The sequence below is a fragment of the Balaenoptera borealis genome, assembly GCF_965194805.1.
Source record: "Balaenoptera borealis genome assembly, chromosome: 14".
Lineage (NCBI taxonomy): Eukaryota > Metazoa > Chordata > Mammalia > Artiodactyla > Balaenopteridae > Balaenoptera > Balaenoptera borealis.
The window spans coordinates 23,083,132-23,102,630 of record NC_138875.1 but is presented as its reverse complement, the minus strand read 5'-3'; the positions used below and the strand labels follow the sequence as shown (position 1 = coordinate 23,102,630).

At 46.7% G+C, this 19,499-nt stretch overlaps 1 protein-coding gene and 1 long non-coding RNA gene across 5 annotated transcripts in view; one reads left to right on the top strand and one right to left on the bottom strand.

Annotated features, from left to right (window-relative positions):
- The window catches only part of MAPK4 (mitogen-activated protein kinase 4), a 180,283-nt gene that overhangs the window by 128,712 nt on the left and 32,072 nt on the right, over positions 1-19,499 (top strand). The window lies entirely within an intron of this gene.
- LOC309611253 overlaps positions 5,765-19,499 on the bottom strand; it is a 43,119-nt gene continuing 29,384 nt past the window's right edge. The window contains exon 2 of the long non-coding RNA XR_014234423.1: positions 5,765-5,938. This is a non-coding gene — a long non-coding RNA (uncharacterized lncRNA). The remainder of the gene's footprint in view (positions 5,939-19,499) is intronic.

Genomic DNA, 19,499 nt, shown 5'->3' with positions numbered 1-19,499 from the left:
GGAGAGCTGGAGAGAGAGAGCCCTCTGATTAATGTTTTCAGTCCTTTGCGAACGTTACCCTCGCCCTAACCTCCATCAAATACCCTTGGAGGAGCCTCTCTTTCTGCTTAAACTCCTTTGAGTGGCTTCTGTTATTGTGGCTAAGAAGAGCTCTGTCTGTCTTCAGGAGAGCAGGAGGCGAGGCGTGGTGGGCAGGACCCTCTACCCTCAGCAACACACGGGTGTGGGTTGGATCAGCTCCTTAGAGCAGCTCCCACTGTCCTCAGAGCAGCCACGCAGGAGGGAGGAAGGTCTGTCCGGAGACATGCAGATGAAGGCAGGCCTGGGTGAGCACCCCCCGGGGCTCTAGAGACCATCTTCAGGAACGTCCTGGGATGAAGCTGAATAGGATGGAGGCTGCTGCAGGGATAGAGAAGTAGGTTCTCGGCAGGCCTGTCAGGATTGGGGCCAAAGGGCCAGCGGTGGTGTGTGAGGTGACCTGCAGGCAGAGCCACATTTGTAGGCTTGGCTCCCAGGAGGCAGTCCCAGCCCGGCTTTTCTCACCTGCCATTCCGCCTTCCCCCCTCCCCCCATGCCTTCGCGGTTCCTCTGCCTAGCCTCCTTGCTCAGGACACTCCCAGTGGGCATCCCACAGACCATCACGAATGCACGGGACTAAAGAAGTTGCTCGTTTGGGAACAAAACCCTGGCCTGAGATTCAATCTGATTTCTAGGCTCCATTCCACTCCCAACTCACCAACTGACCAGGAACACATATCCCTGCCCTGTGCCTTGGTTTCCCCATCTGGGAAAGGGAGCAGTGGCTGCACTTCTTCCCTCCTGAGGGCGCAGAAGATCAGAATTTAAAGCAATGTGGAATCTTTTCAAAGACCGGAAGAAAGACCAAGGGGCTGGCGTCAGGGACCTGGGTTCCAGTCCTGCCTCCCACGCATTTCCTGTGTGACCTTGAGCAAGTCAACCCACCCTGCGGGGCTCAGCCTCGTCACTGTAAATGAAAGAGAGAGTACACCCGCATCCCACACGCTGCTGTGGGGAAGATCGGAGAGGCGGGCGTGTCACACATGCGTACGAAGGCACGGTGACCACAGAGCACCAGCCCCCAGACTAATTATCAAGCCAGCCAAGGACTCGCGTCCCAGGGCCTTCCCCTCAGTCCATCTCAAGACAGAGACCCCAGAATTTTAGATGCAAGACTGTGCGAGATCAAAGCAGCCTTCATCCTTGATCTTCGGGTCTCTGCCCTGCACCTCCGCCTCCGACAGGAAGGCCATTTCTGTTCACATCACCCTCAGACTGTGTTTGGGAGAAACAGCCAGGCTTAAAGATTATCATCTTCTCGAGTGGTGCCAGATTATGACCCTCGGCGTGTCCAGCTCCCCTGGAGGGCTCTGTTGTCACAGTGATGTAAGTCTGCTGCCTTCACAGCGCGTCCTGCCGCGGGAGCCAGCGTGTCAGCGCTTGATGAGTTTCCTGATGAGCTTGGGGCAGGCGGCAGTTAGCAAAATAGCAATCGACGGGAACGCTCAAGTAAGCAGAGCGGCACGGTTCTCAGGGACACAGAATGTGAGGGCCACGTCAGAGCCTAGATATCAACTCATCTCACTACCCAGAAAGGACCCCCCAAAAAGTGACTTGCCTGATAGTAAAGTATAGATTTGGCTCTAAGGAGCAAACAAATGACAACAAAATAAATACAAGTCTCATCAAGAATTCCGTTGTTCTTTGGATTTTCACTTCAATTCGGTTCTGAAGTCTGTAGACCAAATGCCAAATGTCTTCCACATTCTCTATGCTTCTCTCTGGTGCCTGGCACCATGATGAACTAAAATTCGGAAAGACCCGGAAGCGAAGAAAGTCATTCAGTCATCAAAAATTGAATTCTGTTCCCTGGGTGCTGTGCACCAAGGCAGGAAATCGAATGGGGACATTTCAGAGATATTTCCAGCTGCAGGGGTTGAAACAAAAAGCCTTTTCTGCTTAACCCTCATTTAGCCACAACACCAGACCGCCCCTTCAGAAGCACTGAAACTTTGTCTACACCATATTCTTTGTAACATTCTGCTTCCTTCTTGAACAATGGATTTTCTTCTCAGAAGTGGCTCCTGATTTAAGCAAACCAAACTGCCCAACTCTGTGCTTGTTGGAGAGCTAAATAAGGTGTGTTTGTTCACATTACAGACCCAAAGTCCATTTTGCAAATGTACTTCCCTTTAAGCTTGTACATGTTAAGCAGATCGAGAGCTTCCTCCATCCAGCATGGGCCCAAGTTTTCAGGGACACGCCTGCTATATGCAGTGCGACTTTCCTGAAATCTGTCTCTGTTATTTAGGGGCATAGGTGCCCAGGGCCATCCAAGAAAGGGATACTGCTTTTTTCAGCTCCCCTCTGGCTGATTGGAGGAGAGAGGAACAGAGTTAGGACTGAGCTCACCGATTCAGAACAGTGAGATCAAGGAAGCAAGACAGGATGGATGTGAAGTCCCTGGCAAATCCACCTTAGACTCTGCCCCCCTAGCCTTCTCCACAAAGCCTGGACGGGGACAGCCCAAAAAGGAGGGGTGCGAGACCTGAGTTAGCCCAGAAGGCTCATGTCTCCCAAGCTAGCTCTTCTGCTTCACCTGCCTTGGCTGGTTCAGGTCATTACAGTGATCTCTGCGGCCAGCCCCTCTGACCTTGCTTCTCTCCAGAGCCTCTTCGTAATAGACAGTAGAAAAGGAAAGTGGTAGCTGCCCCCCTATTTTAAAGTGATAACTGTTCCGGTTGGGCTCTCACATTCCTAACCCAACCCCACTCCTACTTATTCAGATCCAGGTGAGAGTTGATAGGTAAGTTATACTTATTTCCTTTCGGAAGAGCATCTTGCTGCTAACAACAGCTTAACACAGTGAGTTAACCTAGGCTGACATATTTCAGAGCACCCAAATCCCCACAGAGAACAAGGCATTTGGAAAAAAAATTTAAGGGCTTTGAACAGAGATTATAAATGACAAAGGGATTCTGCACTCACTGTGTAACCATTTAAAAAGCTCTTTTCATCCTAATGAGAAGTCGTCTGTAACTGAGGTGAAGAAAGCAGGTTAAGGTAAAGTATAATAGAATTATTTCATTTTTGGAAAGAAAGTATATGTGCGTGTGGATGGAGAGAGGAAAGGAAAAAAACAGGACTTATGCTAAATTGCGATTCCCTTTAGGGCATGGGGTTAGGTGGGGTACCCTGAGAATCAAGGAATAACTTTCCCTTTAAGGATTATTTCTTTGATGGCTGAAATTTTTTTAAGTGAACCTGTACCACTTTGCAATTAAAAAATAAAATAAAAATCTGTCCTGCAAGACAGCAAAATGAAAGCTCCAGAAATGAATCTGCCAGGAAGGCAAAGTGTCTCCAGGAAGGGCAGGGCTCCAGAGAGATACGGAAGGAGCAAGAATTTGACTTAACTCTATAAAGAAAGGATTCGTGGTCAGTTGAAATTTAACATTTTCTGCTTTCTGATGGAGGTCTGTGCTACTGAACTTAAATCCTGGGGCACAGTCTGTGTAAGAGCCTACTCTATGTATATATGGCAGGCGTCCCCAACCCCCGGGCCGCAGATCGATAGCGGTCCGGGACCTATTAGGAACCGGGCCGCACAGCAGGAGGTGAGCAGCCCGTTAGCGAGCGAAGCTTCATCTGCCGCTTCCCATCACTCGCATTACTGTCTGAACCAACACCCCCCTCTCCCCGCCCCCGCCCCGGTCCGTGGAAAGATTGTCTTCCACGAAACCGGTCCCTGGTGCCAGAAAGGTTGGGGACCGCTGATATCGGGGACTTCCTACATACCCACACGTTGTCATTTAAATGCCCATGTGGCGTTCAAGTAGAAGCAGTTTTCCAAAACCAATCATCCTAAAGTCAGAGCATTAAAACAAACAAACAAAAAAAAGCCTGGAGAATTTCGTTGCAAAATAGGTTTTTATCACTCTCAGGTTTTACTTCAAGGTTTTCAATAGGCTCTTGCCCCATGTACCTTTGGGCAGAGAACACCTCTGATGGTTTAAGAGAGTGAGAATGTCTAGAGCCAGGACTAGTTTTAGCCAAAACTGCAGAGCTGGTAGAATCTGTATCTCTTAGTCTCCTCTCTCTGCCTCCCTTTGCTCACATTAGAGCTTCCCTCCTCAGTTTGCCATCCCCCATCTCCTTTCCCATCCTTCCTTACATCCACAGGAGCACCACTTGGTGCTTCCTCCTTTTCTCAAAACCCTCCATGGATCTTAAAAGGGAAGCTGGTATCAATCATTTACACTTTAGTATGAATGTTAAAATATGGCCACAGAGCCAGAAGATGTTTATATTTTAAGTTTTACTCTTTTTTTTCTTTAACATCTTTATTGGAGTATAATTGCTTTACAATGGTGTGTTAGTTTCTGCTGTATAACAAAGTGAATCAGCTATACATATACATATATCCCCATATCTCCTCCCTCTTGCATCTCCCTCCCACCCTCTCCATCCCACCCCTCCGGGTGGACACAAAGCACCGAGCTGATCTCCCTGTGCTATGCGGCTGCTTCCCACTAGCTAGCTATTTTACATTTGGTAGTGTATATATGTCCATGCCACTCTCTCACTTCATCCCAAAGAAGATGTGATACATATATACAATGGAATATTACTCAGCCATAAAAAGAAACGAAACTGAGTTATTTGTAGTGAGGTGGATGGAGTTAGAGTCTGTCATACAGAGTGAAGTGGGTCAGAGAGAGAAGGACAAATACCATATGCTAACACATATATATGGAATCTTAAAAAAAAAAAAGGTTCTGAAGAACCTAGGGGCAGGACAGGAATAAAGACACAGACGTAGAGAATGGACTTGAGGACATGGGGAGGGGGAAGGGTAAGCTGGGACGAAGTAAGTTTTACTCTTGACTGTGAAAGGAAAGGTTGAATCTCAGGGAAAGGAATTTTCAGGCATCAGCCAGCAGGTGGAGGCAGTATTTTTCAAGCAACTTTCCTGCTGCTCCAGAAATCACACCACCTGACTGTTGCCTAGGTCTTGGGTCTTCCCACCCAGAGCCTCAGTACAGGGCCTCCCCCAGTCCTGGGGGGCCCCCTCTGCTCTCCAGAGGACATCTTTCATTGTTCTCCACAGACTAAATGGAGGTTTCTGGCGCAGACCACTCACCTTTTGTAGGAGAGATTCTGGACACCCAGGATGCAGCAGGGCCTGGGATTCACTGTTGAGAGCCCAGGAGAAGGAACTCTGGAGCATAGCAGTCAGGGTTCCAGCCCTGATTCTACTTCTGAAAAACTGTGTGACCTTGAGCAAGCTATTCATCCTCTCTAAGCTCAGTTTTCTTACCTGTAAGAAGGAAATAACGGCATCTGTTTTTCTCGGGTTGTGTTAAGGATGGATTGAGCTAAAGAATGCAAAGTGCTCAGCACCAGGCCTGGCAGGGAGGGAGCCCTTAGGAAACGTGAGTTCTTCTTACTCGGTGGGACAGAGCAGGGCATGTGGGAGGAAAGAAAACCAAAGGCCCAAAGGCAGCCAGAACCTGGGGTCAGAGAACTTGGCACAAAGACACCTGTTTCTGTCCTCGCAGCTTTGACCCAGCAGCCTCCTATGGGTCCTGCAGTGGGCGAGCACGCATGAGGGTTGGCTGGTGGCCCCCAAGCCCAGCACAAGTTTTGAAATGATGACTGAGGACAGCAGTCCCTCTGTTTTGCAGCCTCATTCATCTGAGGCACAGGCAAGACAGAAGCTAAAAAGATCTTTAACTGCCGCACAGATGGTGTATAGCCCATGCACGACGTTTATTATACATTTTACCTGAGCCTGTTCACTTTACACACAGTTCTCATAAACTTCATTATCCGGTTGTCAAGTCCACAGTGGATAAGAGGCAGCAAACTAGGGACGAGACAGGCACCCGAAGAGCAGAGAGAAGTGACAGTCGGTAGTCTGACAAGGAAGGAGACAGAAAAAAAATAGAAAGACAGACATTAGAATTAACTAAGAGTCACAGCCATCAGGCTCTTGAAAGAAGTTTCTGCCTCTGATTTCTGAGAGCTTCTGTGTGTGATGGCTCAGAATCATGACGTTCAAATTCTTGACCCTGCCGAAGGATGTTCAATCACATTCAGTGTATTTTAAGCAGCCAGTGGTGTGTCTAACTTGAAGGACAATAGAACCTGGGGTGGGAGGCACTTTCAAGTGTGCAAATTCTTTCCACATATTTGATTATCATTTAATTCCTATGATAATCCTGGGGTAAAGGCAGGGCTCATGCTATCGTCTCCCATTTGACAGATGAGGAAACGAAGGCTTAGCGTGACCAAGAGACTGGCCTAGGCTCACGTGACTTGTGCGTGGTAGAGCTGGGCTTCCCTCTGGGACTTCTGACTTGTGGTCCAATGCTGCTTCCACCACAGATGCTTTCACAGATTGTGTTCCTTGGAGCCCCAGGGTTCTGCCCAGGGGCTGCTGCAGTGATGCAGGGGTGGCCCCCTTTCAGGGCTGTGACTTCCCCCCCTGATTCAATGAGGAGTGCTCAGTATTTGCCTGCAAGAGACTTTGGATGGGGAATATCAAAAGGTCCTGCTGCCTAGAAAAAAAAATTGAAGAAAGAGAAAAAACTGTGAAGCTACTGAAAATGTTGCCCTAAATATTTTGGGAACATTTCTATCCAAAACGATTAAAATCGAAAGAACGTCATGGGGCTTTGTGCACACAGGGCAGACTTTCTGCTCTCTGGAAATCTCAGCTGGCCAGAATGACTTCCCCCAGGGATGTCCCAGTCCTCCGGGATGCAGGTTCCCTGAGGGCTGCCCCCGGTGGGCTCAGCCACCGACCTTAGATGGAAAGTTCTCAGCTTCCACTCTCTACTAACTCTCCCTCTACCCACCACGCATGCACGCAGGGTCCTCAGGCCACCCAGGGCCATCGAAGCCCTCTACAATCGCTGTCTCATGGGCCAAACATGTCCCTCCTCTGCACCTCTGGTGTCCTGTTCCCTCAGAGTCCCGCTGGGAGACACCTGGCAAACTCCTCAACGATACTCCACTAACAAAGCTTACCTCACGTGGTGTCCTCTCTCCCCAACAGAGCATGCAGTAAAGTCTTTAACACCAGCTCATGTCTGTATGTGTCTCCCCAGCTGTGAACATGTAATACTTGCCGAATGAATGACAGGTATCTTTCTGCATTTTAACAAGTGGCCTCTTACACACCAGAATCTCACCCCATGTCATTTACCTGAAGGTGGGAATATCAGGCCCCCGGGAGAGTTATCTGCATAGAGTGGGCTTCCACGACACCATATTGGTGGCCACTAATTCACCCAGGAAGATCTGGCCCTGCTCGCTTTGTCACTCTGCACCCACACCACCCTGAGAGGAGGAAAGAGTGTGAGAGTGACAACCAGAGGTTAGTCATTAATATGTCACCGCTGCTGCCACCAGCAGACACTTGCTGAATGTGGAAAATCTGCGCTGGGTATCTTAAGAGGGAAATTATACTACTTCTCCTTCACCTGGCCACTCTAAGAAATCAGCCTAAATGGTAAGTGCTTGATAAATAGCAGTGTTGACTATGACTGCTCTTCCCTGCCTATTGGGAGCCAATGATCCAACGGGAAAGACAGAAGATAGACTAAAATCCTAGCAAGTCAGACAAGGTGGCATCTAGTCAGTGTGGAATGAGTGACACAGATGAGATCCTTTGTCGAAAACTTTCCTTTCCCTGCTTCCCTTTCTGGCCCATGTTTCCTCTAAGTTAGAGGTCATTTGGAGCTGAAGGGGTCAAAGAGGACATCCTGAGGAAGTGGGGCGTGGAGTGAGCCTTGTGGGTTGTTAGGATCTAAATAGGAATGAGGGAAGAGCCATTCCAGGCGAGGGCTACGGCAAGAGCAGAGGCGGTGGGCATCCATCCGCAGCAGAGCATGACCCCGGTGGGAGAAGCGTGAGAAGGCTGGGAGAGCAAGGCAGAGCAGGAAGAACCAGAGCGCGCAGGCTGGTGGGTTTAGCGATAACACAACAAGCGAAAGAACGCTTAAAGTCTCTATCGACACAGAGACTGAGAAAGGGAGGGCAGAGGAGCATCTGTTCAGAACTCGGTGCTTCTCGTATGTTCCCATTGAGCCCTGACCGCCACCTTGGAAAGTATTACCTCTGTTTTGCAGATGAGGAATCTGAGGCTCAGAGGGGTTAAGAAAGTTACTGCGAGTCACCAGCAAGTAAGTTACTGGCCCAGGATTTGAACCCAAGCTCACGTTCTCAACACAGATACCCAGCATCTGAGAAATCTTTGTCTGGCGGGGCAGTGCAGGTTGCACTGGATGAGGCCAGAGCCAGGGCCTCCTGCTAAGAAAACCCAAAGATATTTCAGGGCACTGTACCCAAGAGTCAGGGCCCCAGCAGAACAGAAACACCCAAAAGGATTTGTAAGGAATTTGATTTTTGCTATTAAAAACAACAACAACAACAAAATCAAAGTAATCATTGTGGGAAGAAAATTAGACCCTTGTCGGACATTGTATTAGTTTGCTAGACCTGCTGTAACAAAGCACCACAAACTGAGTGACTTGGACAACAGAAATCTAATGTCTCCCAGTTCTGGAGGCTGGAAGTCCAAGATCAAGGATACGCCAGGTCTGGTTTCTTCTAAGGGCTGTGAGGGAGAATCTGTCCTGTGCCTCCCCTCTAGCTTCTGGTGGTTTGCCGGCAATCTTTGGCGTTCCTTGGCTTGTGGAAGCATCACCCTGATGTCTGCCTTCATCTTCTCCCAGCATGCATGTCTGTGTCCAAATTTCTCCTTTTTAGAAAGACACCAGCCATACTGGATTAAGACCCTCCCCAATGACCTCATCTTAAGTAGTTACATTTGCAATGACCCTATTTCCAAATAAGGTCACATTCTGAGGTACTGGGGGTTAGGACTTCCAGATACGAATTTTGGAGGACACAATTCAGCCTAAAACAGGCTTCCTTACACTTATTCTATAGTTTGTGTGGATTTTATTTGAATTACATACAGGAAAGGAGCACCAAGATAGATCAGTCCTAAGGGCCTCTAAAGCTTCTCCTGGCCTTGGGGACCCACCGAGCAGAGGAGTGTGGAGAGGACAGACCATGAGGTCCTGACCACGAGTCGGGATGAGGGTTGGACCCTTGAGAGCCAGGAGAACAGCATGAGATGGTGCTCCCTGGCATTGAACCCCGACGTCCAACCACAGGGGCTGCTTGAGGACAGTGTGGGCTTCCCTGGAGACACACAAGAATTATTCTGCAGAAACTGCAGATTTGCGAAAACAGGACTCGGCCGTACTCACCCTGTGTTGGGCTGCACCCTGAAGGGCTGCAAGCTTTGTATAATAGTTGCCCAGCCTTGAGACCAAAGAAAGAGCCCAGAGACAGCAACAGAGACATCGATCTTACGATGTCTTACGAAAGAGACAGGGGAATCTTAAAAGTCAGAGGCAAAGGGTCCTGGAGCTACATACCGTCGCGTGCGGCAGGCAGGACGTGACAGCAACATCCACTGCTTGCGGGAGAAGGAAACTACTGTTTATAGGGAGAATTGATGTGAGGGCTCCTCGGTTACCAGGGGCTAATTAAGCCCTATAATTAAGAGCATTGGATAGTCATGTAAGTGAAGCAGGGCTTAGTTGATCAGGGGAGGTACAGAGAACAAGAGGACAGGCATCTCAAGTGGCCTAACCATACACCCTGAAAGACTATGAGGTTCCAATCTGGGGTCTTTTCTGGATCCAGAGACCTTCCTCCTCATCCGACTCAGGGCCAAAGCAGCCAGCATTAGCAGGCGTGAGTTGTGTGTTCTGCCCATAACACAGCCTGAGAAATCAGGTGCAGGAACAGCCCTTTTTCCCAGCACAACTTGTTTACATGCAGCGTGAGAACATGTTTAATTAGGGTAATTATCCACATAGACACAGATGATGATGGCAGCGCACGCCAGCGCTGGCTGGCAGCAGCGGGGTTGAGGTCCTGGGAACGTGCAGGGAGTCGGCCTGGTATGGGGCCCCTTGCACATACTCGGAGGAGAGACACGGTGAGGAGAAGAGGAAGTGGGGTGTGAAAGAAGCAGCGAGGAACTCAGAGTCCTGGTTCTGTATACAGAGCAGTGATTTCTCCAAGTGCGGCCCCCAGACCCATAGCATCAGCATTACCTGGGAACTTTTTAGACCTGCGCAGTCTCTGGCCCTGCTCCGGACTCACTGAATCAGAAACTCCCTGGGGGCGGAGCCAGAGAGCTGAGTTTAACAAGCCCTCCAGGTGATTCTCATGCCTGCTTCAGTTTGAGAATTGCTAATGTAGAGCAAAGCTGTTCAAAACAAGACCTGGCTTATTCACAGCTTCAACACTTAACTAGCTGAGTCACCTTATCTTTTTCTAAGCCTTACTTTACTTATCTGTAAGATAGGAATAAAAACACCTCCTCTACAGGAGTAGCATGTGGACAGCAGAGGTGGGAACTTATCTGCTTTGTTCACTGCTCTGTCCCAGCACTCAGAAAAAGTAGCTGGAACATAGCAGCTCAGTAGGTAGTTGCTGTATTCATGATTTAACAAGACTCTGGTGAAGTATTCATTGAAGTTCTTTATGTAAAGTATTGATACAGTACTTGGCAGGCATCTAGTAAGGGCTTAGTAATCATGGCTGTTGTTGATAATGATGATGGTGATGGTCAGGAGTTCCTCTTCTGCAAAATGAGAGGCTTGATTGAAATGACCTATAACATCTCTTTCAGAGGAAGAGTCAGAAGGTCAGATCCACAGCCTCTGAGGGTTCTAACTGTGCACCAAAATATCTAAATGGGGAGGAGGAAGGAGGTAGGCTGTCCCTTCATCCACAGAGGGGAACAGAAGGAAGCAGGATGATATTGGTCACCTCTGGCCCTTGGGCCCAGCAAGTACAGAGCATTCTCAGCCATCTAGAGAGTTTTCAAGGTCTCCTGAGCAGCTTGGAGGTTTCACTAGCCCAAGTCATTCCTATCAGCTGAGTCTGAGTCCTAAATCCTCAACATGAGGCCCCTTGGGGCCAGACAACCTGCGGGTACAAGGGTTCATGGGCCCTGCCCAGTGAGCAGTTTCTCAGAGCTGCCTTAAGGGATGGACTTGTGAAGCCTTCTTAACTCAGTTAGAGGAGATCACCCATATTCCTCTGTCACTCTAAAAAGTACTCAACCATAGTAAGACCACACAAATGAGCTCTTAAAGGACAATAATACTCTTTCCCTCTGGGAATCAAAATGACAGCTGATCATGGTTTTCATTCTCCTGAAGGAAGGAAGGAAGAAACCCAGTCAGGGCCTAGCTTACATTATTGGGTCATGCCCCCAAACACTCCTATATGTGGTACATCTTTGATCAACATGAAATAAAATCAAATCAGGCAGCAAGTCGCAGGCTTCAGTGTCAGCCTTCCACAGAGAGGCGAGTGGCCTCTAGGATCAGACTATCCCAACAGCCCTAAAATAGCAAAGAATGTAACCACAGATGCAACAGATTCAAAACTAAGAGAATACTATGAACCCTATGCTCATAAGTGTTCATTTATTAAATAAATATATACTTACAGTTTTCTAAGAATTTATTCATTTCATATAATTATTTAATAAATAAACATATAATTTTATCAAATTTGACTCAAAAAGAAGTAGAACACCTCAATAATGCAATAATCATTGAAGAAACTGAATCAGTAGTTAAAAATCTCACAACGAAAACCTCAGGCCCTGTAGTTTACAGGCAAGTTCAACCAAACTTTTAAATAACACATAAGTCTTATCAAACTCTTACAGAGAATAGAAAAAGAGGAAATATTCTGCTACATTAAAAGCTTGCTAAGAAAACCAGAAACAAATTAAAGGAGGAAAAAAAAAAGAGACCACATGATCATCTCAGTAGATGCAGAAAAACATTCTGGAAAATTCAATATCTGTTCAATATCTGTGAATGATAAAAACTCATACCAACTAGGGATAAAAGCATTTCCTAAATGCTTAGATGGTTTTTTCCTAAACCATCTAAAAAATGGTTTCTCCCAAAAATCTTCAAAAATGTTATACTTAACAGTGAAATGTTAAAAGCCTTTTTTATTTATTTTTTTTTACCTATCAATTTTTTTTTCTCATTTTTTTTAACATCTTTATCGGAGTATAATTGCTTTACAATGTTGTGTTAGTTTCTGCTGTATAACAAAATGAATCAGCTATACGTATATGTATATCCCCATATCCCCTCCCTCTTACATCTCCCTCCCACCCTCCCTATCCCACCCCTCTAGGTGGTCACAAAGCACCGAGCTGATCTCCCTGTGCTATGTGGCTGCTTCCCACTAACTCTCTATTTTACATTTGGTAGTGTACATATGTCCATGCCACTCTCTCACTTCGTCCCAGCTTACCCTTCCCCCTGCCCGTGTCCTCAAGTCCATTCTCTATGTCTGCGTCTGTATTCCTGTCCTGCCCCTAGCTTCTTCAGAACCTTTTTTTTTTTTTTAGATTCCACATATATGTGTTAGCGTACAGTATTTGTTTTTCTCTTTCTGACTTACTTCACTCTTTATGACAGACTCTAGGTCCATCCACCTCACTACAAATAACTCAATTTTGTTTCTTTTTATAAAAGCCTTTTTTAAAAACAAGGAACATGCTGGGGAATACCCTGGAGGTCCAGTGGTTAGGACGTGGCACTTTCACTGCCAAGGGCCCAGGTTCAATCCCTGGTCGGGAACTATGATCCCATAAGCCATACGATGTGGCCAAAACAAAACAATAAAAAACAAAAAACTAGGAACATGCTAAGATTGCACTAGTCCTGGCAAACAAAATAAGGCAAAATTGTTATTATTCACAGATGATTTGACTGTCTAAATAAAACCTCAATCTACAGCCAAATCAATAGATTTAATAAAAAGACTTTAGTCTTTTTGTTGCTGAATATAAGATTAATATACAGGGCTTCCCTGGTGGCGTAGTGGTTGAGAATCTGCCTGCTAATGCAGGGGACACGGGTTTGAGCCCTGGTCTGGGAAGATCCCACATGCCGCGGAGCAACTGGGCCTGTGAGCCACAATTACTGAGCCTGCGCGTCTGGAGCCTGTGCTCCGCAACAAGAGAGGCCGCGATAGTGAGAGGCCTGCGCACTGTGATGAAGAGTGGCCCCTGCTTGCCACAACTAGAGAAAGCCCTTGCACAGAAACGAAGACCCAACACAGCCATAAATAAATAAATCAATAAATTTAAAAACAGGAAGGATGAAGATTAAAAAAAAAAAAAGAACAGTCTGTAAAAAAAAAAAGAAGATTAATATACAAAAGTCAACTTCATTTCTACACACTGGCTGAAAGCAGAAAACATAATTTTAAATAATATACCATTTATAATAGCAATCCAAAAATATTTGGTAATTTGGCAATTCAGTTCTTACCCTTAGTTAGGACAAACTTCACAGGTTAAGGGCACTCCCCCCAACAGGACTGCCCTTACTGCAGTCATCAGCCACAAACTCAGGGTTTCCCAGGCCACTTGCATATCTGATCAACTGGCTACAAATTTGGGGATTCCCACACCCCCTCACTTGAACAATTCGCAAAACTCAGGAAAACCCTATACTTAAAACTACAGTGTTATTATAAAGGATACAGATCACAACCAGCCAAAAGATGAGATCCATAGGGCAAGGTCTAGGAGGGTTCCAAATGTGAAGCTTCTTGGTCACCCTCTTGGCAAACTGATGTGTATCAGCAACCAGGGACACTCACTCAACCTTCAGTGTGCAGAGTTTTAACTGTGGTTTCATTACTGGGGTGTGGTTGATTGGATCATTGACCACCTGAATGAACTCAATCTCCAGCCCCATAATCCTCTAATCATATAGTTGGTCTTTTGGGCTAGACCCACCCTGAAAATGTCTAGGGGTCCACCATGAATCACAAAGACATTCTTATTACTCAGGAAATTCCAAAGGGTTTAGAGTCTCCCTCCCAGGAACTGGGAATAAAGACCAGCCAAATTCTTTATGATAATTCTTTTATTAGAAGTAAATCTAACAAAAGAATACCTAGTGCCTCTTCACAAACTCCCTCTATAAAGACGCTGGAATACTATACAGCTGTGAAGATGAATGAACTACAGGTTCACACATTAACTGCTGTATGAATTAGTTTTGAAAACCAAATTCACTGGCAGTGCTTTGTCATACACAGTGAAAGAAAGATCACCACTCTTTTTTTTTTTTTTTTAAGTATTTATTTATTTATTTATGGCTGTGTTGGGTCTTCGTTTCTGTGCAAGGGCTTTCTCTAGTTGCGGCAAGTGGGGGCCACTCTTCATCGCGGTGCGCGGGCCTCTCACTATCGCGGCCTCTCTTGTTGCGGAGCACAGGCTCCAGATGCGCAGGCTCAGTAGTTGTGGCTCACAGGCCTAGCCGCTCCGCGGCATGTGGGATCTTCCCGGACCAGGGCTCGAACCCGTGTCCCCTGCATTGGCAGGCAGATTCTCAACCACTGCGCCACCAGGGAAGCCCACCACTCTTTTGCAGAACCAAATTCCAAGAGTGGGCAGGGCCCACCAAGTGGGGTGGTGGAAAATTGGGAAGAAAGCAGACTTTCTCTTTGGGACCCATTCCCACCTCCTCCTGTGCCCCTTCCTCTCCACAGCCCCCCACCCCCTCCCTCGACATGTCCAGGGCTCTTGTATTCTCCTACCTCCCTTAGCTCTCCAAAACCTTCCAGAGGCATTCCTGAGAGTGGAGAATAAAATCCTTGCATATTCTCTTCTGGGTGGCAAGGAATTTGCTTTGCTAGCTGTTCCTCTAAAAGTGAAACCGAGGTGTTTGGGCCCTTGGTAAATGGATTTAAGGGAGTGAGGTGGTGAGGGGACATTTTTAGATGGCAAAAAAAATCAGACAGACCTTTTCTGGTGGCTAAAAATCATACCAGCTTGTTTGTCTGAGGAGAGAAGGAAACATCCTTCAACCCCCTGTAATCATTCCCTACACCCACATTCCTCCTAGGGCCTCTTCTCAAATTCTCTGGGTGACCAGCTCTCTAGACAGTTTGCCTCAGCCAATAAGAAGGTGGGCCCTGCCATGGTTTACTTCTGGGAAGGTTCCTAGAGTGGGTACCTGCTTTCCTATCTTGAAAATCCTGGCAAGATGCCTCCCTGTCCTCCTTGGCCACTGACCCCTTCTTTGGCCTGTTTTACTCCTGGTGGGGGTCAGATTTACCATGGAGCTTGTGACTCAACTCAGGGCTTCTCAATTGCATGACCACCCCCCCACCCAAGGCCCTGGGAGGGACCCTAACAATGTATCATGTATTTTTGTAATATTTGCAATGTAAGATATTTTGGCAGCAATTTGTTAGGAAGTGGTCTATTCCCATTCTGACTTGCCCTCCCCGACACTTCCCCTTGTGTTGGATGGTGCTGGTGTGACTGGGCATTCAGAGAATCTGATTAAGGGTAGGTTGGGCTAGGGATGCATTTAGTTTGGGTTTAATGGGATATGTTGATATGGTTTGCAGCTACTTCTATATAGAGTTTAGTGAGTGCCAGCATCTCGGTGTAGGAATAACTTCTAGGAATCCCTCTGTGGCCCACCAAATCAACTCATGGAGTGTCATGACAAAGCAGCAGGACTCACCCTACAGCTCATAGTACATGACAACAACTAGGACATCACGGACAGCCTGATTGATGAGTATAATTGATTCAAAGAATAGATGTTTAGTCACCACGTAAGAAAACTGGAAATACCCCCAAATCTTACAGCTCATCAACAAAGGAATACCTAATAAGGTTTTTCCCAAATCTGACAATAATCCTGAAAATTTATATGATATACTGGTAACTAGTTTTGAAGGTGAAAGAAACTTCTAGAATATCAACCGTACTGAAGAATTGACTGTATTAGAGGAAAGACTGAGTTATCTTTTCAATTATCTTTCAAATACTGAATTAGCTTTAAATTCTGTCTGTAAAAAACTATATTACAAAATTGTCATAGAAAAGATGATCAGAGGTTATGCAATCCATTCACATGTTTGCTACCCACAGTTTGCCAAGCAGCTAATTAGTAAAAATGTTATTTTTATGAATGTTGTGATGTTTGTGGTATTTGCCAGCCTTTTATAATTTTTAATTTGCTGCAATTTTCTGATTCAAAAATAAATATTCATTTTCATACTTAATTTTGTGTTCATAATTTCCTATTTTTAAGCACCCCCCTGAGCCTGGATCCACCGTGGCCCCCTTGCTGCTTCATTCTTCACTTGGTGACTGCCCCGTCCTCCCTCCCTCACCGTGTTGACTTGTCGTTGGTTGAATGATTGTCTTTGCAGTTGAACCAGCAAACTCACTGCCCAGAATTGGGTTGTAGGCTCCTTGAGGACAGTCCCCTGACTCAGAGCACCACACACAGGGCCAGAGCCACCAGAAACACTTAAGAAATGCCTGTCAAAATACCTGTCTGAAATGGGACCGGCATTCCCTGGATCAGGTGACCTGGGCAGCCTCTCAGTGCTGGCGCACTTCACCTGGGCCAAGGACCTGCAGTTTTTCTAAGAAGAGAAGTGTTTCCACAGAGGGAGGCTGTGGCCCATGTTGGTAATGTGATCCGGGCTGGCTGCCTGGTAACCAAGGAGAGAAGCCCCTTCTCAAGGTGAGTGCTGGGCAGGGTTGCTGAGCCTGGACTCACACCCTGACAGAAGCAACATGGCACAAGGGCTGGAGTTGGTCTCAGTGCCTTTCTGCTGCCTCCTCTCCACCCATGCAGCCTGTACTCCTCCCGTGTCCCGGAGAGAGGGGTGGGGTGGCCTCGATGCTATTCACCCAGCGGCCTGCAATTCCCACATTTCTAGTGGCTTTTGTAACATGCAGCCACCCTGCCTTCAGCCTCATCTTCCTGCAGGCCCCAGAAGGTGCAGCGAGTCCAGTGGTCCCTGCCCTCGGATGCTCAGAGATAAGTGGAGGAGGTGGTGAGTTTCCATCCACACAGAGCACACTCTGCAGCAGCCAGGATGTCAGTAGTCTTTGCCGATGTAATAGAAGACAGTGGACAAACGGGTCAGTATGTTTCCTCTCCCAGGTAAACGCGCTAACAAGGACCTTACCCTGCATTTCCCACAGTGGATCCTGCAGAAGATTGGTCCCCAAGATGCACCTAGAAAAAAACAAATGGTTATGTGGACAAAGAGGTGTGGCAAGTACTGCATTCTTAATCTCTGAGGCTGTAAATAATCTTGTTGTTTGCTGCCCACCTGTCCCAAGGGTGTTTGTACGCACACCTGACCTGCCCCTAGTAGCATCTCTGGGATGTGGACCCATTTGAGGAAAACTGCCTTAAGCAACTGTGGGTAAGACTTTCACCAGAACAGGTAGATAGTCACATTCAGCAGTAGCAGGGCTTTTCTGGCTCCTTCTATCAAGTTCTGCAGGCAGTGACTTCCTTCCTACATACAGGCTGGACCCTGGTCAGGGGCCTTCCCACAGCAGGAGCCCTGAATGACCACCACCTCCTTCCCCCAGACCCCTGCCCTTCTCAGGACCCTGGGAGAGAGGGACTTGTAACACTTTTAGGTAAGCATGCTCGAGCCCAAAGCTGGTCCCCTCCCACAGCCATCTGTGTAATGAAGCCACCTGGGGGCTCTAAAATCTGCCCTGCTAAGTTCCACCTGATCCTGAATGAAAACAAGCAAGACAGCGAGGATCTCTCTCTTACTTTTCTTAGTCCATTGAGTCCATCTTCAATAAAGGTGGTACTTTATACCCCAGAGCCTTCTGAGAAAGGGGTAGCCCAACAAAGTGACTTTTATTCTTCTGGACAGTCTCTCCCTGCAAGCTGAACAGGGGAGAATACTAACCCTCTTGTGAGGGATGATGTATGAGCAGAAATGGGGTAGCTGGTAGCAGGAGAGGAACTTTGGGGACTGAACTGTCTTCTGGGGGACTTGATGACCTTGGCACTGTGTCACTGACCTTCTGCCTCAGCTCTGCACTGCTTCCCATCAGGAACAGGAACAGTGCCCCCCTTGTGAGGCTGATAATCAAATGAAAGAACTCAGAGAGAGCTCAGGTGCTAACTAGGACATGGTCAGCTCCTGGCAAACATTCATTATTATTGTACGCATCACTCAGTAGTGCTTTGGGATGAATATTCTCTTTCTTTCTGAGAGTGAATTAGAAGGGATGCACTAAAGCCCTCAGTCTGACCTCCAGCTTGGCCCCAGGCAAGAATAACAGTGCCAAGGGCCCAGCTACCAGCATCAAGGTCAGGTCAAACAGAAATCCACAGCCACACCCCACACCTGAGGGAGCCCATAGATTTCAGGGTGCTGGACTTGAACATGGCAGCTGCCTTTGTCCTGCGATTCAAACATGGTCAACAAATTTAAAAACAGAGACGCAAGAAGAACTACAATCCTGCAGCCTGTGGAACAAAAACCACAGTCACAGAAAGGTAGACAAGATGAAAAGGCAGAGGGCTATGTACCAGATGAAGGAACAAGATAAAACCCCAGAAAAACAACTAAATGAAGTGGAGATAGGCAACCTTCCAGAAAACGAATGCAGAATAATTATAGGGAAGATGATCCAGGACCTCGGAATAAGAATGGAGGCAAAGATCAAGAAGGTGCAAGAAATGTTTAACAAAGACCTAGAAGAATTAAAGAACAAACAAACAGAGATGAAAAATACAATAACTGAAATGAAAACTACACTAGAAGGAATCAATAGCAGAATAACTGAGGCAGAAGAACGGATAAGTGACCTGGAAGACAGAATGGTGGAATTTACTGCTGTGGAACAGAATAAAGAAAAAAGAATGAAAAGAAATGAAGACGGCCTAAGAGACCTCTGGGACAACATTAAATGCAACAACATTCACGTTATAGGGGTCCCAGAAGGAGAAGAGAGAGAGAAAGGACCCGAGAAAATATTTGAAGAGATTATAGGCGAAAACTTCCCTAACGTGGGAAAGGAAATAGCCACCCAAGTCCAGGAAGCGCAGAGAGCCCCATACAGGATAAACCCAAGGAGAAACACACCAAGACACATAGTAATCAAATTGGCAAAAATTAAAGACAAAGAAAAATTATTGAAAGCAACAAGGGAAAATCGACAAATAACATACAAGGGAACTCCCATAAGGTTAACAGCTGATTGCGCAGCAGAAACTCTTCAAGCTAGAAGGGAGTGGCATGACATATTTAAAGTGATGAAAGGGAAGAACCTACAACCAAGATTACTCTAACCAGCAAGGATCTCATTTAGATTTGATGGAGAAATCAAAAGCCTTGCAGACAAGCAAAAGCTAAGAGGATTCAGCACCACCAAACCAGCTCTATAACAAATGCTAAAGGAACTTCTCTAAGTGGGAAACACAAGAGAAGAAAAGGACCTACAAAAACAAACCCATAACAATTAAGAAAATGGTAATAGGGACATACATATCGATAATTACCTTAAATGTGAATGGATTAAATGCTCCAACCAAAAG